Source organism: Physeter macrocephalus, chromosome 10 (genome assembly GCF_002837175.3).
Source record: "Physeter macrocephalus isolate SW-GA chromosome 10, ASM283717v5, whole genome shotgun sequence".
NCBI lineage: Eukaryota > Metazoa > Chordata > Mammalia > Artiodactyla > Physeteridae > Physeter > Physeter macrocephalus.
The window spans coordinates 19,678,745-19,698,151 of record NC_041223.1 but is presented as its reverse complement, the minus strand read 5'-3'; the positions used below and the strand labels follow the sequence as shown (position 1 = coordinate 19,698,151).

Sequence of the window (19,407 nt, the reverse complement as noted above, 5' to 3'; positions counted from 1 at the left end):
GGTTCAGGCGTCGCGAATCTTTTCTGGAGCCCTGGCGGGGCAGCCCACCAAGGTCTGCTTCTGTGAGGGGCTGTAATCCTCCGCACAGACCACAGCAGGGAGGTTGTCTACGTGGGAAAGACAACGCTATCTAGCGGAAAGGTGGCTTGAAGCTGATTTTGCAGGATATCTTACAAAAGGATTGAAGAAATGTCACAGGGCCATATCAGAGAATTGGGGTCCACTTCCCCGCTACTACTACCACGCCTTGGTCCAAGGCCAAGGGACAGAAGGGACAGTGATTCCAAGTGCTGGGAGTAGGTGTCCCTCATCCTCTCACCTCTACCCCAGTGTCCATCCCGCAGACTCCTGTCCAGTTCTAAGGCGAGAAAAGTATAAAGAGAAGACGGCTGTAATCCTACCCTTGCTAACGGGGGCAGAGACAGGAAAACACTGTTCTGTAATCCTTTGTGCGACTAGGTTTTTACCCACAACTGGTGTGTCTTGGAAAACAGATCACACATGATTTGTCATGCTGAGAAATGGCTCTCAGACAGTTAGATTTTAAGGAACTTTTTTTTTTTTTTTTTTTGAGCTGGAAGAAGAACTTAGATTACTAGTTTTTAATTGTGCTAAAAAAGACAGTAAAGATTATACCATTCGTATTAGTGCCTCATTTCCTAAATGAAAGGAGATTGTAACACCAATTATTAAGCAAGGACGTAATCACCCAGTAAAGGTTAGTTCTTTAAATGAATAAATTTAGCTTTTTGAAAAATTCAGTCTATTTTTCTTATTTTGCCTAATTTGGCTGCAGATGGGCCCTGGTCCTTAGTCCTGAGTTTGAGAGCCACTGTCCAGAGAACTAGACAGAACAGACAGTGAAGCAGGCAGATGACCCTGCAGGAGAAGATGTGGGTTCCAGCTGCTACACTTGTCCTCCTTTGTTTACTGTCCTAGATTGAGTCACACATCTGCCCTGTGCCTTAGCCGTCCTCCTATCAAATGAAGGGGCTAGCACAGATGACCTCTGAAGCCCTTTCTAGCTTTAAAATCTCTTGATTCCATGTTTATACTTATTGAAATCTGGGGCTTTCCCCTTTACTAAGTCGCCTAGCTGACACGGGATCACCCCCCCAACTCCCTCAAGCTGAGTCATTTGGGCTGTAAACCTCACAGTCTTCTTTGCCCCCTCCATCTCAATAATTTCCTGTGTCCAGGCAATTTTTAAAAAAATCTTTCTTCCTGTCCTGTCCATTTATTCCTGTTACCATCCTAGGCAAATTTGGACTTCTGCTGTTGCCGAACCAGTCTTTCCTCCTCCGGTGCTTCCCACTTCAAACCCACCACCAACAGCATTCTTCCTAAGACGTCCATTTCATCTTGTCATTTCTCTATTCAGATGTCTGTGATGGCTATCTAATGCTCATGGGGTAATTCTCAACTCCTGTCTTCAACTGCTTGAAGTAAATCTCTCATTCTAGCTTGATTAGTTTCCATGTTTTCTCCATCAAACACTGTACACCGTCCAATTCCAAGTCATTTGTGGTCGTGTAATAATAATGCCTGAACTTGCTCCCTCTTAACTATGCAGCTCTAACCCCATGTCGTCTGTGAGGGACTTCTCTAGCACATACTACCTATTTTCAGCACTTTGACCTGTGCTTCATGCCGCTGTTACCTGCTTCACAAATGTATGTCAGCTTACAGATACCTCCAGACCCACGGAAGCGTGTTTTGCATTATTTTTGTATCTCCCCTCAGTATCTAGCATACCTCCTGTATAATGTAGATGCTTAATGATTATTTGTCACTTCCAAAACAAATAAAATGTATGCTTCTCTCATTTCATCCTATCCCCATTTTCACTTTCTGTCCTATGTTCTAACTCCTCAGAGAATCTTCTCTTGGTAACTTTTAAGAAAATGTATCTTAAAGTTTAGTGACAAGCAGAAAGAATGCCAGCAATCACAAATTTCCTCAAATATGTTCTTTTCTCTACTATGCATGTATTTGACATGGACTTCTAGAACAAAGCTATCATCTGGGTGGCTTAACCATGGAGAGAAGTGACAGCAACCCTGGCAATTTAAAGTAAGAAAAGAAGAAAGAGCAGTATTAGGTTTGACCTACCAACTGCCCTAAAAAAGGAGGGCCTTTGCATCTCCTCAAATCACACTCTGCAGACCATCTCTCACAGGCTTAGCTCCTAGTGGCTTTTTTTAGAGGCCATTTTCAAGTTGGAGAAGGTGTAAAAACCATAAGAGTAAAAATAACACCAGCAATGTAAGTACAAAGCCTAGACACCAGACTAGACTGTAAGAGAGAGGAGTTGTCAGAGAATGCAAATTCAGTTGAGAAAGCAAATTCAACAAGCAGACAAGTTGCTCTTCCCTTTTTTCAATGTCAGGCAAATAGCATCACCGTTAAAGTAGGTTTTCTTTCCCAATTAGACCGGCCTGCACTCAGGTAACCCAGGGGCCAAAGCAACAGACAAGTTAGGACTAAAGTTTGTCATGTGCTAGTTAAAGAAAGCATCCTTGGCCCGAGACAAGTGTGAGAGGATGGAGCCAGATTTACGGCTGTGCAATCATGGGACAATCGGAGTTACCAGCTGGGACTGCGGTGGGAAATACCATTCCTTTTTTATGACATGCTCCTAAGGAGTTCTAAAAGAGAAAGAGCCAGTGTGAATCGCCTAATTGCCAGAATTTAGAATCTAATGGCTATAATTATATTTCCTATATCGCTTATTTGAAGTATGGAGAATATGACAAATAACATACAATCATATGGTAATTTAGAAACAGCTTGCCAAGGATAATGTTCATAACCGCAAATCAACCTTGCGGTTTTATATAAATAATCAAGGGAATTTGAACCAAGGCAGCTTGGAATTTTGGAACAAGGAGAAGACCCAGGTATTGTTCCTGTATACCAGAGACTTGCTATGGGACATTGTTGATATTACCAATCATGTAAATTTCAATGTTTTGCAATCTCAGCTACTATAACTGACGTATTCATATAGCTCCTAGCATACAGATTATATGTCCACTGACCAAATAAAGGAACAAATGAACAATTCTATTTCCCAAAAGGCTGTTGAGTGCCTCTAATGTGTTGCATTTATATTTCAGGTGGAACTAGTTTGTGCATGAGCAGATAAGCAGGTAGCCCTCTCTCAGGTGATGTTGTCATATCAATTGTCTACAAATATATATGTAACTTTGTTAAGCTGACAACACATCTTGGGGGTGATACTTAATTTCTATGTATAAAGCTCACATTATTCAAAGAAATTTGATATAGATTAGATATATGGGAGAAACCACTTTTAATATATCCCATAAATGGGCTAACTATTCAGTGCTCAGGTCTACTGTGCTCTCTATTCAACTGCAATGGTAGTAAAGTCAAATGCCTACAGCCAAATGGCATGCTAGTAACAGGAAGTGGGCTCAAAGGGAGTTGTTGGAATCAAACAAGCACACTGTTACTAAGCTGTTACTTAGCTCTTGTCAATAGTTGCTGCAACCTGAAAATGAAGGAAATAGGGTTACCACATCTTCTGATTATTTTTTTAAAGCTCCTGGAAATCTAGATAATCGGGTTAAAGTCACATAGTGTTTTAAAGTCACATAGTGTTTTCATGTTTTTTGAAAAACTTGTATGGGAAAAAAAAAATCAACGACCACAAAAAAAGCCTCCATCTTCAGCAACTCTTATTTTAGTGACTCATCCAAAAGATGATGAAAGAACTACATACTTGTTTCTATGTGTAGAGTAATTTCCAAACCATTTGAGTCTCACTTTCCTTTGGCTCTAGGTTTCCTGTACTCAAAAGCTGACTTAATTGTCTCTTAGTTGTCAATTCTTGGGTAAGTGCTGTAGATTGAATGCTTATGTCCCCCACCCAAATTCACATATTGAAACCTAATCCCCAAAGTGATGGTATTAGGTGTTAGGGCCTTTAAGATGTGATTAAGTCATGAAGGCAGGACCCTCATAAGTGAAGTTAGTGTTCTTCTAAAAGAATCTCTACAGCAGTCTCCTCGCCCCTTCCACCAAGTGAGGGTACAGTGCAGTGGGCTCTCACCAGACACTGAATCTGCCGGTGCCATGATTTTGCCACTTCCCAGCCTCCAGAACTGTGAGAAATAAACGTCTCACTTAGTCTGTGGTATTTTGTTATAACAGCCCCAAAGGGCTAAGAGAGTAAGTTACTTAACCTCTCTGTATGTGGCATACAGACTCTAAGATGACCCCCAATGACTCATGTCTCCTAGTATGGGCACTTCTGTGTAATCTTCCCACGAGTGTAGGCAGGAGCTGCGACTTGCTTCTAACCAATGGAATATGTCAAAGGGGTTGGGCTATCACATCCATAATTAGGTTACGAAAGATTGTGACTTTTGTCTTGTTGGCAGACTGTCTCCCTTGCTGGCTTTGATGAAACAATTCATCCTGTTGGGGAGGCTCACGTGGCATGGAATTGAGGATATCCACTGGACGACAGCCAGCTAGGAACTGAGGCCCTCAATTCAATGTCCCAAAGGAAATGAATCTTACCAATGACTATGTACAGGAGATCAGAAGCAGATCCTTTCCCAGTCAGGCCTTCAGATGAGACCTAAGCCTTAGCCAACACCTTGACTGCAGCCATATGAGAGACCTTGAAGCAGAGGCACCACTAAGCCATGCACTGACCCAAAGGAAAGGTGACATAGTACTTATTGTTTTAAGCCACTAAGTTTGTGGTCAATTGTTGTGTAGCAGTAGATGACTAATATACTACACCTTACTTTTCCCATCTTTAAGATGGGAAAGATAATAGCACTGCCCAGCCCTACCCCCAACATAGTCTATTGTGAGGCTTAAATGAGTTCACCATGTAAAGTGCATAGAACAATACCTGGCACATAAGAGCACTCGGTAATGGCAGGCATCTTTTCCTTAGGCAGATTCTAGAGGTGAAGTCAGACATCTTAGCCAGGAAGGTATAGTAGCAGAAGTTGGAAGAGCTGTTTCTGTACTGCTTCAAGCCCAAATGACAAATTGTGACATCGTGTTGGGCAGAGGAAAATTCATTCCCACCTGTGTACAACCATGGGGAAACTACCGAAGAGCCTGAGAGAGTGACAGGGCTACCTATGGAAACCGGGGGGCAGGGGGCCATGTCCTCACGGAGGCCACCGGGAATTGAAGAAGAACCAGTGCAGAGGATCATCAGTGGATTTATTCTTGAGCACATGTGACAGACTCCCTGGGAAAACCCAGAAGCAACTGAGCCAGCCTGTGAGATAAGCCTGTGAAGGGTGGCGAGCCCTACCATCAAGATTTATAGCTGAATCCTTCTAGTAAGCCTTGGAGTACCAATCCAGATGGTCTAGAGGCACGGTATGTTTTCTATATTGCGTATTCCCCCAGAACCTAGGGGATTATGACCCAGATTGTGTTAAATAAATGTGTGCTAAATGACATTTGTGTTACCCCAGTAGTAGTATACTGTTATTATTCGGTACTTTTAGATGGCAGAACAATTTTCACAGCCTGACCTTAAACACTGACAGTAAAGGAAAGAGGATGCATAATGACATTAGGCTAGACCCTCACCTGCCCACAGCTACCTTGGCATATTTCTGGGAGCAGAGGCAAGCTGGTCCTCAGGATCAATGGATTATTTTCCACTCCAGTGAAATATCTGAAATGACCACGCCAGTTAATTTATCTTGCTAAGACAGAACATTTCCTGAATAAATAAATTAACCAGCATTACTTCCATTTCTCTTTAGGTAGACAAAAATTCAGAATGTGTTCAGAATATAGAAGATGAGGCTGGAGGGAGGATGTGTGTAAGCAAATCAATAAGTGTGAGTTGATACTAGTGATCACTCAAGTAGGTCAGCAGGAAAGTAGGAAAGACTTGCAATAGGAAAAGTTCTGTCACATAAGTATTGAAAGATAAAATGCAGGCTTAGGGGAGTTTTACCAGTAAAAGAAGAGTTAGATGTCTTTCAGAGTGTAGATGAGAGAACAGTAAGACCTAGAAAGCAAGAGTGGGCCTTTCTAATTCTTTCTTCCAGAACTCAAAGGATTAAAGGGTAAGAGTCTTCTCCATTCCTATCAGCTTAAAAAGCTGAAGCTAGTGTCTGGCAAATGGCCCCTGATTCCTCTCTGGACTGACTCTCCTTTGAAGAAAACAAGATTCTAGCATGTGTCTTCTTGTCTTCTTCAAGGTTGGGAAGTCTGAGGTCTACACAGCTGTGTGAAAGACAAGTCCTCTGGCTGGGACACCAGATTATCAATGTGTTTCTTTCTTGACTATGATGTCTTCTAGAATCACCTATTAAAAGATAAATAACCCTGGACTAGGCAGTACTTTATTTAGAAGGATTATTGACAGTTGAAGGTCTGAAAAAGAAGGTCTGAAACATGGAACTAGGAGAGTCTCAGGGTCTCAGGATGGTGAAAGGATTAAAAAGAGAGGTGGAAGCCTCCAAATTTTAGCTCTGAAAGTTTATATCTATATCCTATTTGTTTCACCTGTGAACTCTGGTGAGACGTTAAATCTTTCACCCAACAATCCCAAGCCTAGGTCTGCATCTGTTTCTTTTTTTCATATGAATTGCACATTAAGGTATGGTATAATCAGAACCGCATAGGGTAAAATTCTGACATCCTCCTCCTAAATTTTCCTTGACGTTGCTGGGCAAGTCTTTCCATGCAGAAGTTTTATTGACTTTCTGGACACAAAGGAAGAACTCAAGTGAATTACCCTTGATATCCTTCTCGTGGAAATACTGGAACTAGCTTCACTGGCATCTTATGTTCCCCAAGGCATTATGGATTTTCATATCACCCATATTTTGTAAGTAGAAAGGACGGTAAAATCAATTTGTGAGCCAGGACCCGAGTCTAGGACCTGACTACCACACACTATGATTTAATTAACCAAGATGTTGAAAACAAACACACATAAAAAATTAAATTAACCCTAAATTGACTCGCAGTTCACTTATCAGAAGCTTAATTTCATTTCCAACCTGAAATGGAAAGATCTAGAGCAAGCCCACATAGGTCATTCATTAAAGCCTATATCACCACAACTCAGACGCCTCATCATCTTTTTCAGGTGCCTAATCTGTGTCCAGAGTTAAACTAGCCACGCCCCGATTCTGCTTGCCTGCTGCTCCGCATATCTTATGCAGAGAAACATGACAAACAGTATACGCTTCTATCTCTCCCCTTCCTAGTGAGGTCACACAATAATGTTCCTTGGAGAAACAGAACTTACTGACGCTTTAGCACTGGAATAACTTTCAGTTGCTTCCCACACTTGATTAAATGCTTTCAATGTTTGTTAAAGAACATAAACGTGAAATAGAGGAAAGAAGGCTTTGGAAAGAGACAGAAGGAAAATACAGTTAACCATGGAACAACATGGGTTTGAATTGCGTGGGTCCACTTGTACAAAGATTTCTTTCAATAAATACAGTACTACAGGATCTGGGGTTGGTTTAATCCAACGCAGATGTGAAACCGTGGATGCAGCAGGCTGACTCTGCGATTTGGTATCCACAGAGGGTCCTAGAAGCATTCCCGCATGGATACCAAGGGACAACTGTAGTACTTTTCAGGGCTGGCCATAATGCAAAGTGCATCAAAGTAAATGCACCTGATCTAATTGTTGTACAAGCTTATAGTTAAGAGGGCCCTGGCTTGGCATAATATAAACAGCAACCTTAAAGCATCCTTGAGTTTGACCTAGATGTCTGAGAAGATATGGACCTCAGGATCAGGGATGGGAGGGGGTGGATGGTAAAAGAATTGGCTGAAGAGGGAACTGGTCAGGAAAGCCTTCTTTATTCCTTATGGGTCTCTGAGGCACAGGCAAACCTGGAAATATCCACAGTAACTTCCAGCCTCAGCCAGGCTTTGTTTCATTCAGAGCAGGTGCCCTGAGCCAGAAGGGATGGGACTGGCCCCCACACTGGGTCAGGAAAAATATCCTTACCTTCACCCTCTGCTCTTGCTTCCTCCCTTGAAGTCCTGACTTAGACACCATTGTTTTGCTCTGCTTTTTTCACCAGCAGAGACAAGTCTTTCCCCCCAAAAAAGTCAGGTGAATCCACCTTGATAAGTACAATTAAACTAAGCTAATTTTAAGTGAAGAGCCCCTTACGTTTGTATAATACATTTTAAATTATTTCAGACTGTTTTTAGGACCAATTTTTGTAACTTCACTATCAATCTCATGAGTAACTCAAGTTGTCCCTACTTAGCATTTGGGGAAATAGGGACAAACAGCGTTCAATCGAGGTCGATCTCCAGGTCTCACAGCACAGAACCACAGAACAGAAAGTAGAGCTGGGGTCTGCTGATTCTGTATATGCCCTCTTCCAGGAACAAGACAAGCAAATAAGTTGGACCTTAGAGATAATTAACGCATCATTTTATAAATGAGGACACTAAATGCAGATACTGAATTCTTGTCCAAGGTCATGGTGTTAATCAGTGCAGAATCAGAACAGCTGGAACTCAGCAAACCAACTGTCTGACGCCCGTACTGCTTTGAGGCGGCACTTCACGTGAAAAAGAGCAACATACCATGTGGAAGCGATGCCTCCTTTTTCAGAGTGTTTAGAAGGTTTTCTTTCTGGAGTTGTGCAGCTCACAACCAGCAATTCCGAATGAGGTGGCCAGTATGCCCTACCTCAGTATAGCCGCTACACATTATATACTATACAGGCTAATGAAAGATCGAGTTTCTTTACTGATAAGTGATATTATATCTTCTCAGCGTGGCAATGAAATCAGCGTTTCAGACTTTGTACATGGAGAGAAGAGGCAAAGGAATTACCTACTTGGGAGATTTTGGTGATGAGAAGATTCAGAACTAGGTCCTAAATCTATTCTATAGGCATCAGGGATTTGTGGGTTAAGGACAAGGGGGTTCAGTGGAACGAGAAAGATACCTATGGTGATTGTGGGGATGAGTAGATCCTGGAAGGGGAAACAAACCAAACACTTCCTTCATATTTTTTACAGCGGTGCCTAGATTGAAGTCGATTAGAAAGTTAGTTTAGTTTCTAATTTTAGATTGAAAGACACCTCAAAAAGTTGTCAGATTATAATAATGTTTTACTGTATTTGTGATTTAGAGAACGATGGCTTTAAGTGTCCCATTTCATTCATAAATCCATTTAATAATAAAGCATTTCATAAAAGGCTTCTACGATAAACCACACAGGAAAGAAACTACTTACTATGTTTTAATACAGGAAAAAGATCATGTTTGGAAATGAGGCATTTAAGCTTAAAAAAAAAAATCCCACATCTCTCGCACAAGTCAGTCCAAGTTGCTTACTGATAGTTTCTGCAATTTGCCCTGATTAATATTAGTTAAATATTTGATTAATATTAACAGCAACTTTAGACTCAGAATGAGCTGCTGAAGTTGCGAAAATCAAGGAATTTACTGTCCTTCAGAAGTGTTGGAGGCAAGGAGAGAAAAGCAAGGCAGTAAGAGGCAGTGCCTGAAATACAACCACTTTACAGATGCCTGCTCACAGAAGGCAGGGCCAGGGCCAAGCTTCTGTCCCGTGAGTTCTGAGAGGCCTTGCTCTGCTCTAACCTCCCCCAGCCTGTTTGCCTCTGGCTGCATGACCTGCGCTCCCGCGCCAGCTCTTTCTGGCGTGGCTGTTGCTTGCTGCCTCCTGCTGTGGCCCGAGCCAGGCTGGCCCTGGTCCACTGGTTTGGTGGTGATCCTCTGCCTGTGTCTCTGACCTTCCTGTCCAGACCCTTGTCCTCCCTGACTTCCTTAGAAATGAAGAACGGAGGCATACTAAAAACCCAAAGACTATATACACTGGGAGGATTTTTTAAAATAAAAGTGACTCCATTATAAGAGGACTATGTAGCATAAAACTATTAAGTACTCTGTAATAAGATCCTATATATGTGTCTACTATCTTCCCCTATGAATACATTTGCGTTTTCAAGAGTTGGAGGCAAGATTACATGAAATGAAATTTGTGCAATAGGTATAGTCATTCTAAATAGAAGAGAAAGAGCTCTAAAACCAGAAGGCAAAAAACATTTCAAAGAACAGACGGCAACAATGACAGAAATTTACAGAGGTCTACGGTTTGTACGGAGCACCTTAAATATTTTAGGCTAATGTAAGAGTATGAGGTAAATCCGTGGTAATAATGGCTCAGAAGCTCAGGACTTCATAAGTTAAGATCAAACTAGAACTAGCTTAGAGGTGGAGCATTAACATTTAAATCAGGAGGCTTTGGGTAAAACAGATCACTCTCTTTAATGTGGGTGGGCGGCATCCAATCAGTTGCAGGTCTTAATAGAAAAAGACTGACCTCTTAGGGACAAAGGGAATTCAGTCAGAGATAGCCTTTGGTCTTGGACTGCAACTCCTCCCTGGGTCTCCATCTTCCTGGCCTGCCTTGCAGATTTTGGCCTTGTCAGCCTCCAAAACTGCATGAGGAAATTCCTTAAAATAAATCTCTCTCTGTTATATGTATCAGAAGAGATATAGATCAGAAGAGATTATATATATAATTTCATATCTATATTTCATATGGATACAATTTGTATGGTAAATTATATATGTACAATGTTATATATCAGATAAAAATTTAATATATTTTTATAAAAAAATTTTTTTAAATAAACATATGTCTCCTGTTGGTCTTGTCTCTCTGGAGAATCCTGACTAGTACAACTGACCTTTTATCCTATTTGCTCAGTGTAATCTGAATAGCCTCGAGGAGTAATGCCAAGTAGACTTCATTGTTGTTGATCTGCTTTCATAGTGCGTTATTATGTATTAAACACCACAGGAAATTGTTTGTTTAAAGCCAGAAATAAATTTTATTTATTTATTTAAAAAATTAGGCATTTCTGCTCTGGAGCAAGTAATTGCATGAATACTGACCAATGTTCTTGTCTTTGGGTTAACAAGTGTTTATTAATTGCACGCCTTTCTTTCCTCCCAGCAATTTAAGTGATGATTCTGGTTTTAAACATTCTGATGGTTTTAGTTGCTACTCTGGGTGTCCCAACTGTAGTTTAGACAACAGAACAGACCCACCGACGACGCCATCATTCTATCAGGAGCTTGTTTCCCTGGTGATGCTCACCTTTATGCTTGCCCTGCAGCTTCCCTTCTACTCTTGGAAGTAAAGAAATGGAGGGAGCAGGAGGGGGGGACACGAGGAAGAGTTTGTCCTGGACAATTGGTGGGATGTTGGGCGGAGTATATTCTAAGCTTGACCGAGGCAATACACGTGCTTTTAAATTCCCCACCCCTTGCCACAGGCTGTGACAAAGCAGGCAGGAGCAGAGCCAGGCAAAGGCAACTTTTGATTTCCTATTACCTCTTCCCTCCCCTCTGCACTCATCACTTTGTAATGACCTCTGGGTTCAAAACCATGTGAGTTCCTTCCCAGAGCTGCTGTTCTCCCAGTTCCTCTGGTTGGTGCAAGCCTTTCCCCTGGGTCCCAAACAGCCCTGTCTTCCCTGAGCACCTGTGTGCACGCTGTCTCTCGTCCAGGGCCCAGGGGGATGGACAGGCAGGTTAAGTGGAAACTGTGGACAAAATAATAGATCACTGATTAGTTACAGGCACACGTCGGAGATATTGCAGGTTGGGCTCCAGACCATCAATAAAACAAGTATTGCAATAAAACGAGTCACAAGAATGTTCCGGTTTCCCAGGGCGTATAATCGTGATGTTTACACTAGACTGTAGCCTGTTAAGCGTGCAACAGCATTATGTCTAAAAATACAATATACACACCTTAACTTAAAAATACTTTATTGCTTAAAAGTGCTAGCCGTCATCTGTGCCTTCAGGGAGTGGTAACCTTTGTGCTGGTGGAGGGTCTTGCCTCCATGCGGACGGCTGCTGACTGATCAGGGTGACCGGTGGCTGCTGAAGCCTGGGATGACTGCAGCAACTTCTTAAAATAAACAAAAACATGAAGTTTGCTGCATCGATTGACTCTTCCTTTCAGGCACAATTTCTCTGTAGCATGCAATGCTCTTTGATATCATTTTTCCCACAGTTGGACTTCTTTCAAAATTGGAGTCAATCCTCTCCAACCCCACGCTCCTTTATCAACTGATTTTATGTAATATTTTAAAGCCTTTGTTGTCATTTCGACAATCTTCCCAGCATCTTCACCAGGAGCGGATTCCACCTCAAGAAACCACTCTGCATGCAGAGCAGCACACTCATTATTTCTTGTGGAAGGTATCGCCATAAACCTTCAGTTAGTAAAAAATGCCATATCTGCAAAGCGCAATAAGGTGAAGTATGCCTGTGATATGTTTTCAGACTTCTGATTCATTGCAATTGCACTAATCCCTTATTATCAAGGAGCTTTTGTGTATGTCACAGTATTTAACCATGTCCACAGAATGCAAGAGTATCTTTTAAAACATTAGTAGGGTTGTTTGTAGAGTGACCTTATATTTTATCATTCACACCAGAACTCTTCTGAGAGTAAAAGGAGGCACTGTTAGTAATTATTCAAGACAAAACAGCATGTGCAGACTTCTGGTTACCAGGCACTAAATTTTCTTGCTTTCTCCACTGTTGGCCAGATTTCTCTTAATAATACCATAAGCTGCGCTATGAGACGGAGGTATTGTGGTTCTTTTATAGCTAAGCACCCAACTGTCTTTTGCTAAGAACTGTTCAAATAAAAGACAAATTGTAATTATCAAAGCCTATATGTGCAAAACATCTTCCAGTGGACTTAGTGGTATTCACAGACCAGGGTTCTGACCCAGTCTTTACCTAGAAAAGCTCAGGCGGGGTGAAATTACACTTAAATATAGTTAGGAACCCAGCAGAGAAGTTGGGAGTAAATGGGAAAGCCCACCATGCGCGGGTCAGCTCCTTTCCAGGCAGCTCTCATCTTTTAAATCTATGGACCTCACTTTCTGTCTGGGGAGAGTCCACGGTGTAGCCCAATCAAATCAAAAGATGGAATAAAATTACCTTTAATTTCATGAGAAATAGCATAGCACACTTCTAGAAGGAATGGGGGGTTGGAGAGCATGTCAGGGAATCAAACTCATTATGATATTGAGATTCAGCCTCAAAGATACTGGGAATTTCTGTCTTAAACAATACAGAAAGAAGAGAGAATGCTTCTTTTTTTAGTCTCTGGTCTCTTTCACAACCTTGATGGTTAGGGGATTGTTGAACTTGTGAAATGCCTTTCGTACAATCTGCCCTGGAGGCATTTTGTTTATGGTCTGATACTGTGCCAGCTTTTTCACAAATCAATCTTTTTAAAAAAATTTTCTCTCTTCCTTCCTTCCTTCCTTCCTTCCTTCCTTCCTTCCACCCTCCCACCCTCCCTCCCTCCCTCCCCTCCCTCCCTCCTTCCTTCCTTCCTTCCTTCCTTCCTTCCTTCCCTCCTTTCTCTCTCTCTCTGTCTTTTCATCTGTCTAACATGAAATTACTGGCTGTTTTCTGTCTGCAGCCTTTTCTCCCTCCCCACCCCTGCTCCTGTTTCTCCCCTGTCTCCACTCTCCAAGTCGACTACAAGACCAATAGATTAAGAGTAAACATGTATTTATTTAACAGTAATTGAATAAAGGTTTCTTCCACTAAGTTATAGATAAAGATATGCTTGTCAATGTTTTTAAAAGCATCTTATGTAAAGAAAATTCTGATCATAAGAATTTTTCAGCAATAAGCAGTGGGTTTGGTTATATAGAAAAATGTATAAGTTTCAGAAACAGAGACTAGCCTTTGAATTTAGTCAGTTCCCAAAATGTCATTCTGATTCTTATTGGATTTTTCTTTGCCTGCTATATCAGCCAATTAACTTCCATTAAGATATATTCTGAGTGAAGTATTTTTGTTTTTGTTTTCACTGCAAATAGTATGTCAATTGATAACCATTTGAATTTAAATAAACGAAGTCTATTTTAAGATATGTTTTAATACTAACAGTGCACTGGGAAATTCTTTGCGATTTTAAACAATCTGTCGGTAAAAGACAGAGACAAATAACAGCATTATAACATATTCTTCAAATGTATGGTCAGAACTGTGGAAAATTATTTTCTAAAGATGCTTATATATTTTAGCTATTGATAAAGAAAATTTTTCTTTATTTGACTTGCCTGTTTAGAAGACATCTGCAACTTATTTACGTATTTGGTTTGTTGCTCACTCTGTACTTTTTCTTTCTGGAGGACCACCACATTTACCCACTCCTCATTCATCCAAGTTCAAGGTAGCATGTACCTAGGCCAGATCAGTTGGGAGATCTCAACTTCACTCCCCTGCACACGGCAAACAGTTCAAGGATGAGAAAGTCATTCTAATTGTCAAGAGGAGAGGTGCTCCATTTCACTGGGACCCGCAGCCATAAGGATAATGGAGCCTGGAGTGGCCAGGTGTCATCTTTGCCAGCACTGGGAAAGAGGCTGACTAAGAATGAGGACAGCACAGCCAGAGGTGGAGTAACGAGCCTGATGACAGTGCATGTTCTTCTGAATCTGTTCACAGCCAACCTGTAATAGCCTGTCTGGTTGCTTAAGACAATAAATTCTTTCCTTTTTTTTTTTACCACTTAAAGTGATTTAAGATCGATTTCCCACCTAATTTTGAGAAAGTTCCAATGTACCATTAATTTTTAATTGAAATGCAAAGTCACACCGCCATGTTTGCTTTAAGACAGAATATAATTTTTATTTCTTTTTGCACCCCCAAGTCCAGTGGGAAGCTTACCAGTTTGCTAAGAGCAGAACTGTGATATATTTGAACTGTGATACGGAGTACAGATCACTATAAGAAATCTCAACACATCTAAATATCTGCATTTGTTTTCTAGATTTTTTTACTGATTACTTTCAACAGTTGTTTGATTCTTCCCAACCTGAAGGCAGCTAGAAGGAATTGAGAAGACATAATGCCATAGATTCTACTTGATCAAAGATCAGGGACCCTGCCGTTGCCACGTATTAATTTAAAATGTCTTAGGCATTGTTTTATAAGGCTGAAATGAGGACCCTGGAAAAATGAGCAATAAATGCAGAGACCCAGACAGAGTCCATGTTAATCTGATATTACTTAAAAGCCTCTTTTGTCTGGATTTAGCTTAGCATATGTCACACCTGGTGACCAGTCACTCTTATGGAGAGGACAGTCAGGTCACCACATTAATCAACCATTGTATGAGCTTTGTTCTTAACCTTGCCCACTTGTTGTGACTATGCAATTTATACTCCAGGGAAATTTTGGTTTGTCATTCTTACTCAGTTAACTTACGCATGAAGTTTGTCATTATAACTTGAATTCTCTGGATCTAATACCTTTAAAAATAGAAGCAAGAATCTCAGGGTCCTAATTCTGTCGAATGAGTCACTGTTTGTTTCTGCCAACGACCCCCCCCCGCCGGGAATCGGTCTACGGTCTAAATCCTATAAGAGTCATGGATGAATTTCCTGATGGCTTATGCAGGAGGTGTGGAAATCTGTGGCTTGGTAAATAATATTCCATTTTCTCAACTTTTTCTTGTATGATGATCTGAACCCAGATGAAGAATTGAACTTGAAAATAAGGAACATAACTTAGTAATATCTACCATATTAGTAATGTTTCTTCCTGATTAGAAAGGGACGCTATTGTATATGGTCTTTAAAACTGAAATATTTCCACCTTATCTATTTGAAACAATGTTTCAGAAGATAACAGTTGTGTCTAGTCAAGTGGGCTAAACTTATTTGATCAGCATGTGCATAAAAGTGTGCTGGGGTAGGGGGGAAACCAAGAAGACTTCTTCTGTAATCCATACGGTCTTTAATGACCCCTGTGGGGGAGGCCATGCACCTGGCATATTAAAGAACAGATCAAAAATTGAAAATAGTGCAAAGAATCCTATATTTTTTGCTTCCAGGGGCTCCAACAGTTAACCACATTTTCAGGTCTTATGCCTTTCTGGTTGCAACTTGACTGTTAATTTTCTCTAAATCAACCTTCTGTGTGAATATGGAAAAAACTGATTAGGTTTATTTTTTAGGTGTACTACACAGTGATTTGAAATTTGCATCTGTTATGAAATGATCACCACAGTAAGTCTAGTAACCCTCTATCCTCATACAAAGTTATTCGAATATTATTGATCATATTCCTTATGCTATATATTACATCCTGGTGGCTTATTTATTTTCTAACAGAAGCTTTGTGCTTCTTAATCCCTTTCATTTATTTTGCCCTCCTCAACCCTCCCCTCCCCTCTGGCAATCACCTGTTTTTTCTCATCTATGAGTCTATTTTTATTTTGTTTTGGGCCAACCCAGAAGGGAGCTCTGGTGGAAAGATTGGCTGAAGAGGAGTTCCACATTGGAGAGAGATGGCGATTGCCGTGCCCAAGCAGTGCCTGAGAGCTGTCCAGGCTCCTGAAGGTACCAGAGCTAGAGGATGTCAGCCCACTGCACTTCTCCACCTGAAGGGCAGGTTCTTTGTATCTGTGTGGCACATCTCGGTTGTCCTATTAGTAATGAGATATATATTTTTCTCTCTCTCTCTTTTTTTTTTTTTTTTTTCTGTACGCAGGCCTCTCACTGTTGTGGCCTCTCCCGTTGCGGAGCACAGGCTCCGGACGCGCAGGCTCAGCGGCCGTGGCTCACGGGCCCAGCCGCTCTGCCGCATGTGGGATCTTCCTGGACCGGGGCACGAAACCGCGTCCCCTGCATCGGCAGGCGGACTCTCAACCACTGCGCCACCAGGGAAGCCCAATGACATATATCTTAAATTTTATGTTTAACTCCTTCAAAAGTGCCTTTAAAGATTTCTTTTGTAGTCTGCACTATCCTTGCCAACTATAGGGACACTGTGAACATATTGAATAGTAAAAGAGTAAAGGCTGTTGGGCTCCTGAACTCAACCCACTTGAGAGTCATATCTGAGTGTCCTGGGGGCCATAGTTTTCTACTGGAAAGCTTTGCATGAGATGATGAGGTACATTTATGACACAAACTCGTATTTCTCAACTGGAGGAAATAAAGCAACACTGTTCAAAATGGTAATATGTACTAAACCATCTCACGGATAACTGTGGCAAACCTGAGGTTATTACAAAAAGATGTTTGATGTAGTACCAGGGACATTTCATGCCCCTCTGCAGTTCTGTGACATCGGTTTGGATTCTGATATTCTTGCTTCGTCTTTCCCTGCTTCCCTATCCATCCATTCTCTGCGCACGACTTGATAGATAGATACTCCATTTTATATCATCTCTACCTAGGAACATGGAACAGTCGGTTCTGTCCAGGGAAACCAGGGGAGCAAGAAAGAGAAGATGACATTTTGAGAAGGAAGGAGACATTTGCAAGGCAAGGAGGGAAGGGCATGTCAAACAGGTAAAACAACAGCAGTAAAGTCTGGGCCACAGGGAAGTCCAAGATATACTCATGAAATAGCTATTCATCTAGTGTGATAGTGAGAGGGAGAGAGAGTGTGCGTGTGTATGTATTGTCTGGAGGGGAAGGGGGAAAAGGAAGAATGGCTGGAATGAAATCGTAGAGAGTGGCTGGAAGACTTTATTTGGTTCTCATAGATTTGAATTAATATCTTAAAAAAGCTTTCTTATGCTACCCTGTGCATGACAAGTAGAAACTTCTCCATGGTAGATCTGCACTGCCCGATACAGCAGCCTCTAGCCACATGTGGCTGTGTATTTTAAATTTAAATTAACCAAAACTAAAATAAATTTAAAATGTTGTTGCCAAGTCATGATAGCTACATTTCAAGCACTCAATGGCCACATGTAGCTGGTGGCTACTGTATTGGATGGTGCAGATATAAGACATTTAGATCATCACAGAACATTCTGTTGTACAGTGCTGAATGGACAACTCACAGCTCAGCTTTCTGCAGTATCATTTCTGCCCTGAAGAAGACAAAGAACCGTGGCAAAGAAACTTAACGAGGAAATAATTGGGCTATGCCCAGTAACTGGACATGAGCACTGCTGCAAAGTAGTGAGAGATTTGCTTCTCATCTTCTGAAAAAAAGCAGACTCTTGCCATGCAGAGAGCTATGATAATCCCTGGCTTTCATTTTGAAAACAAATGTAAAGGCTAATTGGGAGAAAGTATTATAAGAGGAAGACGCCAGAGTCAGACTGCTGGGCTGAAATCTGGCCTTGCTTCTTACTAGGTGGGATCCCTTGAAAAAATAACTCAACCTCCTGAAGGCTTCGTTACTTCATCTGTGAAATAAATTTTGTTAAAGAAAAGATTTTCATGACACTTGTTAAAGCAGTAAGGCAGATAGGGACTGTCGAGATGGGGCTTTGCTGTAGGGGAGAGATTGGGCTTAACTCTGAACACAACTAGGAAATGTGAGGATTTATAGCCAAGGAGCAGGGTGGAGGGGTGGGTAGATGAAAAATTACTAAGTGGAAACACCAGGTGTAAGAGGAGATGCTGGCTAAACCAGCCTAACAGGGTTCCTGCTAAAGGCAGCCTGGGATGACCAGGCATCACCTGGGGGATGGTGGAGGATGAGGAACCCAATTAGATATCAAAGGCAATCAGGTATGGAGGGTAGGGGATTCTAGGTAAACCAACATAGCAGGGTTCTTGCTAAAACTGGGCCATGCAAAGAAGGACACAGAAGTTCAAAATTTGAGATCTAGTTGGGAAGAGGATTTAGAGGAGCCTGACTAAAGTTCAGTCAAGGAGAGACTCTTTGCCAATATGGCAACAGTACCTTCCCACAGGGCTGTTATAAAGGTGACATAAGTAAATATATGTAAAGAATTACAATAGTGCCTTGTGGATAATACAAGCTTCTAGTGCTCATTAATATTATTAACCAGCTCATCTTCTTGTCAAATCGGCACTACACAGCACTGGCTTTGGAAGGAGAGCCTAGACAGAGGTGGTTTTATATGTGTGAACGTGTCCTATTACACAATAAGCACTCAGTACCCATTTATTCCTGTCGTTGTTATCTTTCAAATGGCTGTATTACCAGAGGCAATTAGCAGTATTCTCAAAGGGTTGGAAAGTCAGGTTATGGAATATAAGTTTTTACACAGAAACTGGTAATGCTAGAAATTTATAATCCCACACCTTGCTTTGTTCCTCAATATAAACAGTACCAAACTGTTTAATGTCCTTTGATTTTTTTTCCCCCCTCTTTTCAAAACTTTTAGCACACAGATTCTACAAGGAAAGTCAACTATGTACCAGTATCCCTCTAAAGGACAAGTCTGGCTAAGCAGAGGTTATGGGTTGCTACTTTCTGGCGTCCCCTGAGAGTGGACTGATGCTGCTTGATGCCATCCACTTTTCTGATCACACTAGAACACGTGTTAAGTACAAGAATAATATGTTAGGTAGAAATGTTTTAAACATTTAGAAAGGGAT

The 19,407-nt window shown here is 41.3% G+C and overlaps 1 long non-coding RNA gene across 1 annotated transcript; it reads left to right on the top strand.

Annotated features, from left to right (window-relative positions):
* The first annotated feature begins 15,481 nt into the window (after positions 1-15,481).
* LOC114487000 (uncharacterized) lies at positions 15,482-16,353 on the top strand. Its single transcript, XR_003681563.1, has 3 exons — positions 15,482-15,513; positions 16,050-16,101; positions 16,330-16,353. It is a non-coding gene; the product is annotated as an uncharacterized lncRNA (long non-coding RNA).
* Positions 16,354-19,407: the final 3,054 nt, after the last annotated feature.